The 17,917-nt window shown below is 47.9% G+C and overlaps 1 long non-coding RNA gene across 1 annotated transcript in view; it reads left to right on the forward strand.

Moving 5' to 3' along the window:
* The window catches only part of LOC114009637 (uncharacterized), a 32,246-nt gene extending 14,329 nt beyond the window's left edge, over positions 1-17,917 (forward strand). The window contains exons 2-5 of the long non-coding RNA XR_003551024.1: positions 3,316-3,579; positions 16,205-16,246; positions 17,438-17,637; positions 17,852-17,917. This is a non-coding gene — a long non-coding RNA (uncharacterized LOC114009637). The remainder of the gene's footprint in view (positions 1-3,315; positions 3,580-16,204; positions 16,247-17,437; positions 17,638-17,851) is intronic.

Consider the following 17,917-nt stretch of genomic DNA (forward strand, 5'->3'; position numbering starts at 1 on the left):
AAGAGTGAGTTAAGTACTACTTGACAGTTTGCTCAATAGAAGCTCTGTAATATCACCTCTCCTGGTCTTCTTTGATATACAACCAGCCATCTGCATCGACAACTTCTCTCCCTCTTTAATAAGTTGTAAATTGAGCAACATAATTCTTCCCATGTCTAAGAATAGTCAGCCAAAATACTGTGCTCAGAAGTTGGCTGGCTGTGTGTTATAACTTGTCTGTCATCACTTTCTTTCATTATGATCCTGTGGTTGATTTTTGCAGACTTTAAGGACCTATTCACTAGTGATTCCCTGCATTTGGGTATATGCTAGAGGTTATTCCGTGTTTGTGTTAGACCACAACGTCACATTCCACAACTGTACTGGTGGTCACTAAGCATGCGAAAGGGTCACTTAGGGCCTTGACCAAGACCCCTTCTGTGACACCTCTCTTTTCACAATTGGTAAGATTGATCAAATTCTTTGACTTTTTGTCTGCCGTGTGTTACTTCCTAGAAGTGGCCCATTCTTGAACTGCGTGATTCACTTTCCTTTCCTTGTGAGTGTGTCTGAAATGAACTCTCATGAAGGCAGAAAGTCCAACGAAAGAAAGGCCCTTCCTTTAGATGATCTTTTATCGCTCTTTGGAAAGGCAATGGACAACGTTTTAAAAAGCAAAGTCTTTGTTAGCGGGAACATTTATAAAGAGGATGGGTATCTATGTGAGCTGGGGGACTGGAGGAGACACTTTCTAAAACTTTTCCTGAAGTCGAGACTGGTGGAGACTATTCTCCGACACTTAGCTTAAGGTAGGGAAACCAAAGGAAGCTTAATAAATGTACACAGAAAGTTTTTGATTGGCTATCATTATTATCTGACATTTATTTGAAAAAGTAGAAATGTTCTCTGTTGGTTTTCTTGCAAGAGTCATATGGGATAAGGGTTTTGTTTTGGAACCCGAGAAGAACAGTTCGGTTTGCTTGGTGTGTGGGCAATTATTTGCAAGAGTGATAGATACTGCAGATTCTCCCTTTGGGCAGCGTGGAACTGGTTTATTGTTTCAGGAAGGAGGTAGGTGGCACCGTATAATCTAAGGCAAAGGTAAGATGTGCCAGATATGCAAAATCACCTCCCCACATATTTATGAAGAACTGTCTTCTAAAGGCCGCAAAAGCAGCTAATCATCACCTCTCCTAATTGAGGTGGTAAACAACTCAGGTGTCGACCAACCGGCAGAGCAAATCTGTGGGCTTGTAATTCAAGTCAACTGTGCAGGGAGGGGGCAACTAGAGGAAATAAAGTTTCATTTCCCATTAACTCCCCTGACCTGAATTAAGTTTGGAACTGAGGAGAACATCTGCAAAAACAGCAGCATGCAAACTTCAGAAGGATGGGACCGTGCTGGCCCGTGTAACCAGCAGCCTGAGGGCTGAGCACCGTCTGGTTATTGTATAGTAGGAGTGGAAAAGCCTTGGGGGTGAACCCTAGCTCTAGGGTTTTAGATAGCCTCCACGTAAAGAGGACAGCCTCCGCTCAATATCACACCGGTGTCACAAAATAATGTGGCTTCTACCTGCCTGAACACCGGAGACCCTGACGACTGGATGGAAAGAAGAAAACCTAAATGTCCGTTCTCAGAGAAGCGTTACTTCTCAGAGAGTCATTATTTCATTGACTCGATTAGTACCAGCCGTCTTCAGTGTAATCACAGGACCATTTAGAATATATCAAAGACTCTCAAAATATCACCCCTGAGATTGACTATGGGCCTTCATAAAGTGGGTAATAAAGAGACTTTAACCATGAATGCTCTGATTCATGTGAATGTGGATTACGAACCCCAAATAATGGGAATGATTCGTATATATGTAGAGGTTTCACGTGGCAATACCGTGTAACTGTGGGCATGTTCCTCAACGTGTTCAACCTGGGTTTCCTGATCTCGGGAACGGTGGTCCCCAGGCCTGTCCCGTCATACTCTGGAGCCTCTTGAGACCAGTGGACTGTCAATCAGTTACTATCTGCATTCTTGCATGCAGTTTGTAAGAAAGTCAGATAATACTGGAGACCAGCAGATGCCATAATGGTAGAGTTGCTGGACTCCCATGTAGTCGATCCTGGTTCAAGTCCTGGACCCAGTGGCTTAAAATTCACACGGAGTGTGACTGTGCATGCCCAGGAGCCTGAGAGGAGAATGGAGGAGAAGGGATTGTGGTGTGGCCATCCCCCCTGGGTGGTGATTTCTCACCTTCTGTCTCTCTGTCTCTCTGTCTCTCTGGTGAGCACATGCACTCTATAGCGAAATCCTCTCTCTTAAAAAAAAAAAGAAGAAGAAAGAAAGAAAGTCAGATGATGCAAGGAGAGTGGCTGAGAGTCAGAGTGACCTAGTCTTCTGCCAGCAGCCTTTGTGGGGGCAGTGTGTGTAGGAATGCCACTGGCTGCCCTGCAGGTCCCAGCTCTCCTGGACTCTGCAGCTGACTGAAAGCCCGCATCCACTGAGCCGTGGCCAGCCCTCTGTGAGCCAGCCTAGCCAACATAAACACCCAGAGGGTTCCGACTCTCCAGTGTCTTTCAGAAAATAGGGCCAGGAGCTCCATCTGGCACTCCATTTGCTAAATGTCCCATTGATGTCAAATAGCAGGAAATGTGGCTGTTTAGAATCCCAGAGAATAAGATTTCTACTCAGCAGCTTTCTAATGGACATACACCCTCCGCTGAGCGGTCTGGTCACAGACTCGTGCTCACGAGCTCGCTGGGCCTCTGCTGAGATGTGCGAAGACGAGGAGGAAATGGACTGCGCTGGATGCCAGTAGAGGGCAGTGCTGCCTATCCGCAAAGCCACAGGACAGCCTAAGGGGACCACCAGACCCTCACAGGCCCGCTCCAGCTTAACGAACAGGAGCAGTGAAAGCAGACATCCCAGGAAACATATGGCTTCTGGTTAGGGCTCCTTATTGCTTCATCGCTGCTTTGATGGTTACGAAGCCTTCATAATCTTTCTTTTTGCTCCCTCCCTTTTTTTTATTTGTTGGTTTTTTGTTGTAGGGCGTGTACCCTCACCAGAGAGAGAAGGAAAGTGAGAAATCATGTCTGAGGGAGAATGGCCACACTACAATCCCTCCTCCATCCTCTCCAGATTTGGGCATTCACACACAAGCTCCTGGCTTATTTTTCATGCTACGTGGTCCAGGACTCGAACTGATAGTTAGCCACGTGGGATCCAGTGCCTTAGCCACCATGCCATCTGCTGGCCCAGGGTTTCATAATTTTTGAAAGTCCTTATTCCTCACCTGTACTTTCCTGCAGACTGCCAAACCCATTACTCTTCCTTTTCAGAGGACAGATCTAGAAGGGTGACTGTATCGCCGGAGGTCAGGCAATCCAGAACCAGCCAGAACTGGAGAGAAAACCCAGGGTCCTGCGTCCTATGTTGGGAAGACTTCAGGAAGGCGCCTGCCACCTCTGAATGAAGAACATCAACAGCCTTCCTTTGCTCTTGATTCAGTAGGGGTGGTTGTCTGGCCTGGTGGTCGACCAGGACTTCATAGTCAAGACTCTGTCCGCACCACCCTTGCCTGCTGGTTAGCTCAGTGAGAGTTGGTAAGTGATAACCAAACCAATTAGGCCCATGTCTTAGACCAAAGAAGGAGCTAGGGAGGAATGGGAAACAGATACATAAAACCCAGGCAAACAGTATGACTGAGTCTGATGCTCTGAGATACTCGTGCTTCCCCCCTCCGGCATTCCCTCCTGACTTTTGCATAACTGAGAACAGATTGTCCTGAGCTTGGAGCTGTCAGCTCCCTCTCTTGCACTCTACTGCCATTGACCTCCACCTCCTGCAGAATCTCATTTTGCATCCCACATTCTGAAGGCATTAACTCATATTTCTGGCCAAGCACCTATCGGTTTGGTGTCAACTGCACACACAGTCTTGCTGCTTCATTCATGGCCTAGTGACACGTTCTATTAGGTAACGTGTTGGCAGTCGAGGAAGACTCAAACCCCCCCTGTTATGTATGAAGTGTCATCTCTAAAGTGAAGGCTATTTCTTGCAAAATGGCGCTGATAAATTGATAAATGAAACCACTGACAACAGCCCTGTAACAATGTGGTATCCCTCATTGCCAAGTTCTTTCTAAAACACTGTTAGGCAAAAGAAGGCCTTGTGGCCTGAGTGGGCACCTTCACATATTTCGGAATGACAAATTAAGATAACGGAATTTACGGTCAGGGCTGGATGGTAAATGTGTCCTTATTACTCTTTTTAATGGGGTCTGGCAAAGCTTAAGGGTCAGGCCCAGATGCACGGCGCATGAAGAAGCGGACTTATGCGGTTTGGGACTGTGAAAAATTCATCTCTCTGGTGGTATCTCTCTGTCTGGCACCTCATCCAGCTACCCAGAAAAGACGGTTGGCCCCCAGAGAGGCAAGTGTTACTTTCGCTCTTAGTAAGCCCTGTGCCAGTCTTGGGGCAGTCGGAAAGGGTGGAGGAAAGCACGGTGCTTTGATGGCTCTGGCCTGGTCTCAGATGACACACCCAAGAACGAAGGGTGTGTGCCCACATCCTCTCCACTGCAGCTGGGTGGCTGGTGGCAATCACTTTTGCAAGAGCTGGTGTATACGGTGCCCGCCATTGCTCGCGCCAATTAGAACACTGCTGGATATCGACATAAATGGGGCATGTGCTTACTGGTCTTGGACATATCTTAAATCAGCATGGGAGATTCAGAGACCGCTATAAAACCATCTGGGGCCCAGCTGCTACGGTGCAGCAGGAAAGCACAGGGCCCTGCAAGGCAGGAAGCCACATGTTGATCACAGGTTCGTATCCCTAGGTCATCCTGAAATCATTTTGAGCACATGCCCAAGCTCTCAGGATTGTGAAGAGCTGGAGGATTGAGGAGAAGGGTTTGCAGCATGATGAAAGTCTGTCAAGGGTTCATTCTCTCTGATGTGCGCACACATGTATGCAGATGAACTCCCTATTGAAGAAAACAAAAACCACTGTTTGGCTGATGGTGTGGTATTAAGGCAGCTGGATCCCACTTGGCAGACTGCATAGTTTGTGTCCAGGACCCAGTAGCTTCAAAACAAACTGAAACAAAACAAAACAAACTGAAACAAAACAAAACAAAAATCGTTTGGCCCAAAGTTTGAGCAACTTTCTCTGATCCAAAATGGCCCTGTATCCAGCTGCCTTGAATACAGCCAACTGTTTCACCTCATCAGATGCCAGGCAGAAGAAAATTTAGAGATAATGTGGTCTTTCTCTCGAGTTTACCCACAAGGACTGAGACACAGAGACACGTTGAGCCTTTTGGCCAGGTTGTGGTGATGTGCGGGGAGACTAGATCATGCCCGAGGATCAGAGGCTTCTCCAGGCACTGCTCAGCAGAACCTCTCAGCTTCTGGGCTTGTTCTGTGCAGCTCTTCGAGTTGCTGGGCAGTGACGTGAATGCACACGCATTCTGTAACTGCCAGGATGCCGGTTCAATTCCCTCCACACACACCTGGGATTCAGATTCCAGTTCCCATGGGTCATTCTCAGTGGAGCACGGTGAAGATAAATAGGAATCTTTGCTGTGTCACAGAGGCACAATCTCCAGTCACTGCTCTTTCCTCTCTGTCTTCCAGCCTCAATTCAGCCATTGACAGGCACGCTCCTGAGAAAGTCAGTTTACTAAGTAGGAATAACTCTCAACCTCGTTCTGCATGTGGGACTCCACCCCTGCCCTTTCTGGATCAGCAGCCCTTCTCCTGGCTTCTGTTCAGGACATAGAAAGATGCATGGGTCTTGCTGTTGGCCTTTATCAGACCCACCCGGAGGTCTGCCATGGAGAGGAAATGTGAACGCGTTCCTACTTAAAACAGCATAGGTCATTAAAGCAGAGAACTTGTTCTGTTGCTCCTCTAGGACTAGGCCAAGCAGAATCCTCATGCAAATGGCTTCTCAATGAAGAGGTTACACAGTATTTATAAAATCTTTAAGATCTAATATTGGGTCATCAGAAAAGTCATGACGTAGTTTTCTAACTTTCTTTGTAAAAATGCTTCCTGACTTTTCCGATAACTCAATACTTATACTATTCATTCAACAGAACTCACTTGTAATTGTCCTTTAAGTATAAACACATGCAATATGTTTAGACCAACAAGTGGGACTTAATGTATTTTTTTTTCTGATTCTGACCACAACAAATTTTCTACCATTTTTCTAGAACTAGAATAATTAAAGTCAATGACAGCAGTGAAAAGAAAATACACTGTGTGGCTTTCTGTTGGGCCTACAATCTGTGTTATTTATGTTTAAAATTACATACTTCCAAACATCTCAACACCGTCCAAACACTTCATAAAGACCCAGTATTTTTTTCTTAAAAATGTTCTGATTTTGTTCATTGAAAAGGCAAAATTGTAATCAAGGAACATTGAAGAGAAAACAATTTGCTATTCAAATGCATCACTGATTTTATTCCTTTCCATTCTTGTCTTCTTTCCATTCTTGTCCATATACTTGCAATTCAGGGAGGCTTGTTTTCTAGTCTCAGCTCAGCCCTTAGCAAGTACAATCCCGAGAGAGAAGCTTAACTTTAACAAGTAGGAATAATTTCTGTCTCATTAATGTCACAGGGCTGTTATGAGATCCAGAGATAATGCAGGTGAAAATGCTTTGCATACTACACAGTGCCCCAAATGCCAACTATATTGCCATTTTATGTGGAGAGCAGCCAATCTGAAGACACGTGATTAAAACATGTGGCCTGAAGACACATGCAGATGTGCCCTTCCTTAAGCTACTCTAGCAGGGCTAAGAGAAGCATCTACATACGAAAGCAGCACCTGCCTGTTGTCAATGGCTGTCTTCCTGTTGTTGTTGATACCCAATACCTCCATAGTGCCCAGTATCAGGCTAAAGGAAGTCACAAGCCTTTATCAGATTGTCCCCCAAAAGGATCAGATAAATTATATGGCACCAGTCATTTTCATATCTTCAGTTGATTTACATCCAAAACCAACTGGCTTTGCATCCCAATTTCTCCCCCCTTATTCTCTTTGCATTCCACTTCCTACTTCCCCATTCCTTTTACATCCCATTTTCCCCTTCCCCCATTCTCTGCCCTTTAAAAGAATAAACCTGAGGCTGGTTCTGGTCGCAATTTCTCCATCAGAGAAGCTGTGCCCACTGATCCTCGCTTTTTTATACTTGTGTGTCTTTGTGTGTTTGTTATTGCGTCTATTTCTAATCCGCAGCCTTCCCCACTCAGGGAAACGTGTTCATGCCGAGCTGGTCCTGGCAATTTTAATCTAGGCTCTCCTTTCGTGACCATGTCTTCTGTCTCTCCGAAAGCTGCTGGCATCTGTTTTTAGAGGGTGATGAATATAAAGTAAAGAAAGAGAAAAGGATCTGCAAAGATTTCAGAGTATATGTCCCAAAGAAGAAAAAGCTGTAAAACACTTAACTCGATATCCTCAAGTCTGGGAAGGCCCATGACGAAGTAAGAGTGGGACCCAGCTGTCACTCTTTGCTCCCTAAGTAAATAAAGATGCTGTGGCTTCAATTGAAGGGGCATTCAAATTCTTTTGAGGTCAACTTCCTGGCTCTGGGGATGAGTACCCGCTAGAAGGAACTAGCATCATATAGGCTCTCCTGCTTTGAGTCTCAAAGAATGTCACTTTTGTCAAAGTCATGGACAAGCTCCTCCAAAACTTCATGGTGTAAAATAAACCTCATTTTCTTCTGCTCATGGATTCTGTGGCTCAGTTCAGACCAATCACCGCAGGAATGGTTTGTTTTTGACACAAGGTGATGGTGCCTCAGCTAGAAGGCTCACGAGACTGGGGACTGCTTACAGTAGGAGGTTAAAGTCATCTAAGTTTCTTCACTCAATGTCAGCACCAAGGTCATGCTAGGTCTCTCTCTCTCTTTCTCTATCTGTCTCTTTAATTTGCTATCGGGCACATATGCTTGCTGGAGAAGGACAGAGAGGGAGAAGGAACATGATAAAGCACTTCCCGGAAAGATGGCCAGCTGTGATCCCTTCTCCTCCATTCTCTCAGAATGTTGAACATGCACACACACGTGCCCAGTGTGTTTTTCAAGCTGCTGGGTCCAGGACTAGAACCATGCAGCTGGCCATGTGGGATCCAACCACCCTAACCTCCATACCACGGGCTTGCTTGGGTGTCTCTCTCCATAGAGTGCAAGACGTCATTGCACATGGCTTTTCCAGGGCCACTGCCTCAGGCTAGCTCAGGGCTGTAAGAGGAAATGTGAAAGCAGGTTAGCCTTGTCACTTTCTTTAATTTTTATTTTTGAACAACGTAAAACTAATTTTGTTTTATTGTTAAATAATTTTATTGAGGTATCATTGATAAACAAAGAACTGCACGTATTTAATATATATATAATGTGATGAGTTTGAACATCTAGGAACACCTGGGACACCACTGCACGATCAAGCTGATCAACACATTCAACACCTCCCAAAGTTTCCTTGCGTCCCCCTTTTTTTGGTGTGTGTATAGTATGAACGATCAACAGGAAACACACTCTCTCTAACAAACTTAGAAATGCACAAACCGCACTGTTAACTCCAGGTACTACGTAGCAGATCTCTAGAACTTATTCATCTGGCAAAACTGAAACTTTATACTCATTGAACAACTCCTTATGGCCCCTTCCCCTGCCCCCTGCCAACCACTATCGTATTCTTTGCTTCTAGGGGTTTGACTGTTTTAGAGACCTCATGTGGTATTTTTCCTTCTATGACTGACTTGTTTCACTTAACAAAGGCCTCTAAGTTCACACCATTTGTGTTGGTTCCAAGTTATTTGATTTGCATCGAGAGGTGAGACCTGCATCCCCCCACACCCCTTGAATTTGGACAGGTGCGTGACTGCGTCCACTGCCTTCGCTGAGCAGAGGTAGCACCCCATGATTTCGAAGTTAAGTCACAAAAGCCCCTGCAGCCAACACGTGTTTTCTTTGATTACAGGTAATAGCACCCTAATGGGTGTGAGCGTTTGATTTGCGTTGTCACAAATGGCAGAATTCCCTTCCTACTACTCAGAGACTGAGTAGTTCCAACCACATTTCATTGTCCACTTCTCTGTCTACGGAAACTTCTTTTATTTCCACGTCTTGGTGGTCGCTGTAATGAACGTAGCAGAGTGCTCATCTCTTCAAGATCCTGATTTGAATCATTCTAAATGCATACTTGGAAGTGGAATCGCTGAATCCTATGGCTGCTCTAGTTTTCATTTTTGGAGGGCCCTCCACACTGTTTTCCACAGTGGTTGCACCGTTCCGTCCTACACCGCCCCTTCACCGGTATGCAAGGCTTCCAGTCTCTCTACATATGTGGCATGGCCCATAGGTACATGGAGAGACGAGTGACAGCATTCATTATGAGGGAAATGCAAATCTAGGGTGCTATTACCTATAATCAAGGAAAACACGTGTTGGCTGCAGGGGCTTTTGTGACTTAACTTTGAAATCTCGGGGTGCTACTTCTGCTCAGTGAAGGCAGTGGACACAGTCACGCACCTGTCCAAATTCAAGGGGTGTGGGGGGATGCAGGTCTCACCTCTCGATGCAAATCAGATAACTTGGAACCATCACAAAGAACTGTTTGTAACTCATTTATTCATCAAGCAAATGGTAGTGATTAAGTACGGGTACCAAACCCTACACTGGGCAAACTAAGAAGAATTCAATGTGTCCCTCCCGCCTTGCTGAGTTGATGGTTTGGTGGTGGTGGGAACGGGAGGGAGAGTCAGGGTGACAAACTGGGAGAGGAACCCCCGTGAAGCCCGTTCAGGTGTTCTCCCAACTGAGGCCCTCCTCTTGGAGGCCGAACGCTCTAGGGAAAAGTTCCTTGGCCTTGTGGATCCAACTAGGCTGCTAGCAACAAGTAGCTTTTCAATTTGTTTTTATTTCTACTCCTTGGCTTGTGCTTTCTGGATTGTGGGCACTGGGATTCCTAATCTTTGGCAGCGAGTCTCCTTCTAAATGTAAACAGATGGAGGAAGTGCCAGTGTGGCCGAGTTTAATACATTCGAAAGCAGCAGCGTGCTGACACGGGCTGCGCAAATGGAGCTGCATTAAATGACGGCGTTTGCTCGGCCCTTTCCAGGCAGGCCCGGGAGCTTCACACCGGGGAGAGCAGAGGCTCAGTTAATGCCTCTCAGGGTCCACCCAGGAGACGCCGGGCGGCACTATTCCAGTTCCACAAGATATTTGAGTAGCAGCCTGTTTATAGATGAGCTTTCTGGGCATTGTCCCACCTTAGCCATTGTGACTTGTAATCATTTCTTCATTTTCTCCAGATAATTTTTATTTTTTATTTTTTTGCAGAATAGGTAATATGATTAAGCAACCTCAAATCAACCTCCTGCTGCTACTACCTGATCTAACCCCATGACTGAAATAGGCCCCATCGCCGGGCTGATCACATCTGACCCAGAATTGGCCTCGGTTGGTTCTTCCTTTCTCCAAACTGTCTGCTCTGGCACCCTGAAGGGCTGAACCAGCCCGGTAGTGGGTTTTCTGTCCTTTGCCTTCCTTGGTTGGGGTAGAGGAGGTAGCGCACCTTTGCTGACAGGGGGAGGGTTTCCAAAGAATTATGTATCACATGTACTGCCTCTGGCACTAACAAAATGCCATTTTATAGTCTTGTAGTACTGTCTCCAAAAGGTTCAGTAAGACCCAAATGTTCTCCAGTTAGCGTATTAACACATGAATATAGTGACTGTAATCATCGACATTCATTGGGCAATTAATACGTGCCATACACTTTGCTGATCTCTTGTCTTGCACCGTCGTATAAAACCCTTACTTTTTGAGTGACAACTTCATGAGTCACTGTCACTATCCTCGTTTTATAGATAAAGAAACTGAAGCTTCTGGAGGCTAAATATCTTGCCCCAGGCACAAGCAAGAAAGCCTCAGAGCTAAAATTTGAAACCAACTCTGCCTTATTTCAAAACTCTTGTTTATTAATATTATTATTTTAAAATTTTATCTGAGAGAAAGGGAAAGTGAGAAAGTAAGCCACCAGGTCAGGGACTTGAACTGTAATCAGCCTTGTGGGAGTCCAGTGCCTAAACCACCACGCCACCTGCCAGCCCCCAAAACTCTGGGTGTTCAAACACAATGACGTTATATAGTTGGCCAAGTGTAGAACTCCAGGAGTTGGGATACCTGACAATTTTGTTGGATGGCAGGAGTGTGCTTCCTTTGGGAGAGCACTTAAGACACTGAGAAGTTGCCAGACAGGGAGAGCTCAGCATACACCCACGCGGTCAGGACTTACTGAATACCTCCTGTGGGTAGAAAACCAGCCAGACAGGGACGCAGGGAGAGCTCAGCATGCACCCACACGGTCAGGACTTACTGAACACTTCCTGTGGGTAGAGAACCAACCAGACAGGGATGCAGGGAAAGTTCAGCATGCACCCACACGGTCAGGGTTTACTGAACACCTGTGGGTAGAGAACCAGCCAGGCTCTAAGGCCGTGGGGCCAGCCCAGGGAACACCATCCTGCCTTTGCTCCATCTGCTGGCTTTGGCTGATGGCAAAAGATACAGAAGGGGTTTCCAGGCTGAGGCAGCAGCTATCCCTGTGAAGGTCTCCTTGTTCCCTGGGTTTCAGCCCACTGCTTCCTCCCACCTTCACCAAAGACCTACCCTTATCATTGATGGCTGGGTCTGATTTTGCCTTGTTGGGACAACTACACCAACAGTAATAGCTCATATTTACCAAGCACTCACCAAGTGCCAGGCAATGTTTCAAGCTCCTTTTATGTATTAGCTATAACCTCCTTAATAACTGGGTGGTGCCATCCTCAGTGTGCAGGTCAAGAGCTGCGGCATAGAAGGGTGCAGGGACTTAGCCCTGAGTCTCCCCTGGTCAGTGGAACCAGCATCTCATTCCTGGGACTATGTTCTGTCCCACAGCAAGGAGCACGTCTGGAGCCGTTGCTGATACCACGAGGGCAGGAACCTTGTAGGGACTGGTGAGGGGAGACTTGGAGTCACTTCTGAGAGGCAGGAGGAAAACCTCCTGTCGGCTTCAGGATCAGCTCTGTGGGTGCTTCCCCTCCTAGAAAACAAGGTCAGTCAAACTGCCCAGAGAGCACAGTCCCTGGGGCCTGAGTGGGCCTTCCAGATCAGCCCTACCCCCAACAGCCCGGACTTAGTCCCTGAAGTCACAGGAGACCCCAAGCTGCCAGTTGTATTTGTGTGTGTTTGCAGCAAGAACACCTGCTGGAAGATGATGGGATGGAAAAGAGAGCCCTAGAGGCCAGGGGAGCCCCCGGCTGTTGCAGACTAGCTGCAGGGCCTTGGGACTCTCAAGAGGCTCCGAGTGAGCATAGGAACTTTGCGGGAGACCCTACGGGCTGGGCGCAGCTGCTCATGGGAGATGTCATGGGGTCTGTCCCTGATGGACAGGAAGTACTTTCTTCAAAGTGAGCACTTAGTGCCTATGGAGAGGATCGATGGGAGGGGCGTTTGGAGGTGCCAGAGGAATCATAAATATTTTATACTGTCGAACCAAATGGAAAAGGCAAAGCTATTTCTTTTTCAAATGGAAGTGGCGGAGACTTCGTTCCACTCAAGATTAATAGGCACCCTGCCCAGTAATCAGCTTGGAGACAAAGCACAGAGGAAGAGATGACATTGTGGAGTGTGAAGGTAGAAGGCCATGAGGGTTGGATGCAGTGTGACGGTGACTGCTGCAAGCCCCAAGGCTGGCGGGTCTGCAGATGGGTCTCCTTTCCACCTTCCTGGAGAGGGTGAACTGGGGAAGTTTGTCCCAGCTCCAGGAAGATCCAGGTGACGTCTAGGAAATGACCTACATAGTACGAATCAGAGCGTGTGTCCTCGTGAGTGTGGCTTGAACAGCGGAACCGGAGCTTTGGGTGGGCAAGTCTGTGAGCAGAAGAAATGTGAGGGGTGGCCTCCTCCTTCTCCTGCCCTCGGCTGGGGCCCCCTGTGCCTTGGGCCCTTCCATGGTGTTGAGTATGTAGGCTATTAGTAGAGACTGACAGGGGCAGTGATCTCACCTCGTGCTTTGGGAATTTCCTTTCATGGTTAATAGCCTCTGAAGGCAAATGGAAGGTGATTTTCCAGGCCATTCCCTTTGCTTGACCTAGTTCCAGAAACTGTGTCCCTGTCTCCATTTCCTGCTCATTTCTGTGAAAGGAGAATGCAGTAAGAGATCTGAGGCCCTCTTAGAAGTCACTGCAGGATTTCTAGCCAGGGCCAGGGCTGGGTCGACCAGCTCTCTCTAAGGAGGAGAGTGGGGGGTAGCTGACCCATCTGGGGTTTTCCCTGGGCCTAAGACAGGCTGCCAGGAAACCCAACCATTCTGCTCAGGCTTTCTTCCCAGGAACTAGTGCACAGGTCTGTGTGGTCACATCCTGTGTGGTAGCCTGCCTGGGGCCTCATGAGGAATGAAAGATAAGCTCACGTTTCCTGCTGCCAGGGATAGGGGGGTTTCGGCTTTTGTGACTCGCTCCTACAGCTCTACCCTACGTCCAATTCCCTGCCTGATCAAGCCCATCCTGGGGGGCTGGGTACCTGGGGCTGCCCTTTGCAGCTCCCGAGAGGAAGAGTGGCAGTCAGCGCTTGACTTCAGCAAGAGCTTAGCCTCGTCGGGAACACCCAGAGGAGAATCAATTCACAAACAAAACAAGACGGTCCCTCCTAACCATGTCAGCCCACACACTCAGCCCTTGGCAGTTGCCCTCAGCCAGAGGCGTGAGGACTTTCTCTTTGCCATTCATCCTCGTTTCTAACCACATACCACTCACCCGCCACTCACCCGCCCGCAGGAGAAATGCTGTTTGTCACCCTGAGGGACAGGGCAGCAGCGTGCAGCTGCAGGCCTGCTGGGCTCTAGGGCTCCATGCTGCTGCCCCACGCCCCCCATGGGCCCTGATGTCCCCCATAACTGCCGCTCCTCAGTAGCACTGGTGGCCATGGCGCTAAGACAGTGCTGCTCCTCGCTGCAAGTTGAGTAAGACCAGGCAATCTTCACCATCCACCCCGCAACTGAAAGCAGCAGCACCAGCATCCCCCTAAACTCCAGAAAGGCGTCACACTCAACCCCAAGGTTTTTTTTAAACATTTGGGGTAGGATGGACAAGACGATGCTGCCTCATTCTCATCTGCTTTATTTGGTCTCACACTAAGCAGAAGATTCCTGCTTAGGATCACAGAAGGAAAGAATACTGTTGTCATGTTGACTGGGATTTGCCTGTCCCTTAGTTTTTCTCCCCCACTGCCTCCCACCTGCCCTGAGGTCTCCCACGCCAGGAATCCAGTGGGCAGTCACAGGACACTTGCTGACTGGTTGGTGTGACAGACATGGAGTAGGCTGAGTGGGTCCCTGCTTTGGCAGACCCAGGGCAGGACAGGAGCAGTTTACCCACTGGAAGACGGGAGCCACTTTTTCTTGAATGAGATCAAGTCAACGCAGTGCCCGGGACAAGTGAGGCACTCCCTCCCCAAGGTTTCCATTCTGACAGAGCGATGGTGGTGTCTTAGGCTTCTCTTGTGTGTCTGGAACCACTTCCTAAGGGGCAGGTCCCAGCAGGGTGGTCAGCAACCCCTACAGTACTCCAGAGTGGTCGTCAGCCCCCACGAGTACTCCTAGTGGTTGGCAGCTCCCACTGGTACACAAGGTGGTGAGCAGGTTCATGAGGGCTGCTGACCACTGCCGGGGCCACCCCATACTTGCAACGCTTCGTTTTCTCCTCCTGCGCCTTTTCTTTCCTCGTTCCCCTAATCGTTTAATTTTTCTTCTTCAGAATTTTGAAACCAAGAGATCTGGCCTTCTTCCACCCCTTTCTGTGATCTGAGAGAGGGCTCCTGACCCCCGTGGGTCACACTGAAGGTAGAGCCCAGTTTAGGAAGATGCAATCGGGGCTGATGCAGCTGAAATGATGACCGAGGGCCTGGAGCACTTTCTGAATGCGCTCTTCAGCCCACCCAGCGTGGCTTCCTCTTCACTTTCTTTTCTTTTTCCTTTAAAGTTGATTTATTATTTCTTCCATGAGTGAGACAGAGAGCTGGTGGGAATCTTGATTCTGTGACCCACCTGTAGCCTCACTATTTAGCTAAGAGCTTGAGACCATGGCACATGTGTGCCCTGAGTACTCAGGGAAGTCTTCACATTCGAACCCAGAACCTTCCCCGTGGTCAGTCTCTCAGAATGTCACATTTACTGCAGCACCACCATCGGGCATCTGGCGTGGCTTCTGGTGGGACTCCCAGGGACTCCCAGGTTCCACAGCAAGCTCTCTGGCCGTGGAAGTCAGCTCTAATGTGTCTTTCGTTTTCTCTCCTGCCGGCGTTTGGCTCCGTGGGGGCGGAAGGAAAGCAGTTGCTAATCCCAGGCCAGGCTGCCAAGGCAGTGTTTCTTCTTGGTTGTCACATAGCGTGTGTCATCCTTGGGGATGCCCAGCTGTGCCCATGCAGGGGCGTGACTCCGGTCAGCTCCCAATTTGCCCAACATCTGAACTGAGCCAAGAAGGAGCCCAAAAGGGGCTGCTGGGGCCAGTTAGGTCATGTCTGAAGACGCTCGAGATCTTTGGGTTTTCAAAGCACTTTTCTGTCTCACTCTAGAATGAGGCTTCCCTCAAAACAAAACAAAACAACTCCATTTCTGAGGAGAATTCTAATAAACTGTGCATGATGATCCCCTCATTGTACTATGGGTGGGTCTCCAATCCTGGGCAGAACCAAAATGTAGCCATTTAAATTATTTTTCAATGATTATTTTTCCTCATCCCTACCTGGATGTTGAAAGGGTTCTCTAAAACATCTTTAAAAATATGCTCTGGGTTCATGACCTCAGCTTTGGGGAATTGTTACATTCTCATCAGTTGACAGCACCAGCAATTAGTCAGCTCCAAAGAACAGTGTGCTTCAGAAGACTGGCTCAGCACAGCCATGGAGCATTCTCCTGCGGATGCACGTCTGGGTTCAAACTGAGTTTGTCAACTCTGGGCATGTTTCAGCAAAGTAGGGCCGGGAGGGGGTGCAGTTCTTATGAAGAATCTACTTTACAAAACACTGAACAAGACATTCACATGGATCTCCCAGAAGCTGCAGAGGTCTAAGAGCCTTCATTTTAATGAGAATTTAAGATGCAAAGCCTGTCAGGAGCATTTGCCATCACAAATCTGACCTAATTGTGTTGATGTGTTTTAGGTCCACAGGACTGGAAACAGAGAATGAGGCCAACAGCCAAAGGTGAATTGTCCAAACTATCCGTTGACTTTAGACCACATTTTGTTCCCACAGAAAGAGTAGATTCCTTGGAATGTTGCCTTTTCAGGAGTTGATGGAAGGATGCTGATAATAACCACCAGCAAAGCCGACTGTCTCTGGAAGGCTGTGAGATCTACAGCACACACTGGGGGTTCTTTGCACTGAGATCTCAGACCAAGCAGGACTATTAGCATGAACTCTATGAAATTGTCTATATGGAGGGGCCACAGGTGGCGTAAGGGTTAAGGCACTGGACTCCCACGTGGTTGACCTCTGTTCGAGTCCTGGACCTGGCATCTTGAAACTCATGCTGGGTGAATATGTGTGTGTGTGTATGTGTGTGTGTGTGTGTGTGTGTGTGTGTGTGTGTGTGTGTGTGTCTGCTCGAAAATCCTGACAGGAGAATGGAGGAGCAAAGATTACAGGGTGGCCATCCCCCCTAGGAGGGTGATTTCTCACTTTCTCTCTCTGTCTCTCTGGCAAATGTACAAGTCCTTTTAGCAAAAATATCTCCAAAAAAGAAAAAGAAGAAATAGTCCATATCGAAAAATGTTTTTCCCCCCATTACAATGGTTGTTTCTCTTGGCTTGACCCTACTGTGTATGCTTGAGACTTGGGAGCTTTCTATTTCTTGGTGGCAGGAAGAATCCATATGGAGTTCAGAATGAAATCCTTCTAGCCCTAGGAGATCCAGTCCAGTCTTATAGCACCCTCTGCAAATGTGACCTCAGGTCATGAAGCCCTTCCTAATTCTCTCCCACCCCAGCTGACATGGGTGTCTCCCGCCCTGGGGTTTTGCACAGTTCCCTGACAGTACTAAGGAAATATAGACTTTTAATGTAGCTACTTGTGTTCACAAATGTTCTTTAAAATGATGACTCCTTTGAGGATGTGGACATCTTCGCATCCCCTAGCTGCTTTTCACATTGCTCATTGCTTATTGCTTGACTATCTGAATTTGATTATTTTACTAATGGTGCAAAATTGATGACTATCAGTCAGCTCTTTCAGAATTGATAAGGGGAGGCTATAGTTTTTCTTTCATGGAACTTTAATTAGTTGATTATAGTCTTATACTGGAATTAAGAAGGTTGTTGTGTTTTAATCTGAAGAGCTGTGTAATACCTCTTTGGGGTACACAAGTGCATTTCCTTTGTGTTGATGTGAATTCAGAGAGTACTCCTGAGGACGGCTGACCTGCTGTCCCCGTCCCACACTACACTCCTGTCCACTTCACCCTGCCGTGCCCACTAGGGGTGGTGGTGAAGGCGCACACTGGCACAGAGGGCTCCGTGATGACCTGAACTCTTAAGGAGACCCCATGCGTGCATGCTGCTATGACAGACAGGAGAAGAGGAGCCTGGAACTGCAAGGTCAGTGTACCCGGTGGGACTCATTTCCTCCTCCTTCCCTGCTCCCCTTCCTGTGCACCCATCACTGCCAAAGCCCCACAGCCTACCCGCCTCGCCCTTCCTCTGCTGTCTGCTTTGACTGTTACCCCATTGCCCAGATTTCAGGTTCTCCACATTCCTTTCCAGACTTCCCTACTGACTTCTCACTTCCCCGTCTGCTCCTTGCCCTGCTTAGCCGGCGGTAGGAACTGCACCTCTGATCCCGTGGGGCAAGCCCTCCCCTCCTGCCTGTGATATGCAG

This window comes from Tupaia chinensis, unplaced genomic scaffold (genome assembly GCF_000334495.1).
Source record: "Tupaia chinensis unplaced genomic scaffold, TupChi_1.0 Scaffold000578_2, whole genome shotgun sequence".
Lineage (NCBI taxonomy): Eukaryota > Metazoa > Chordata > Mammalia > Scandentia > Tupaiidae > Tupaia > Tupaia belangeri.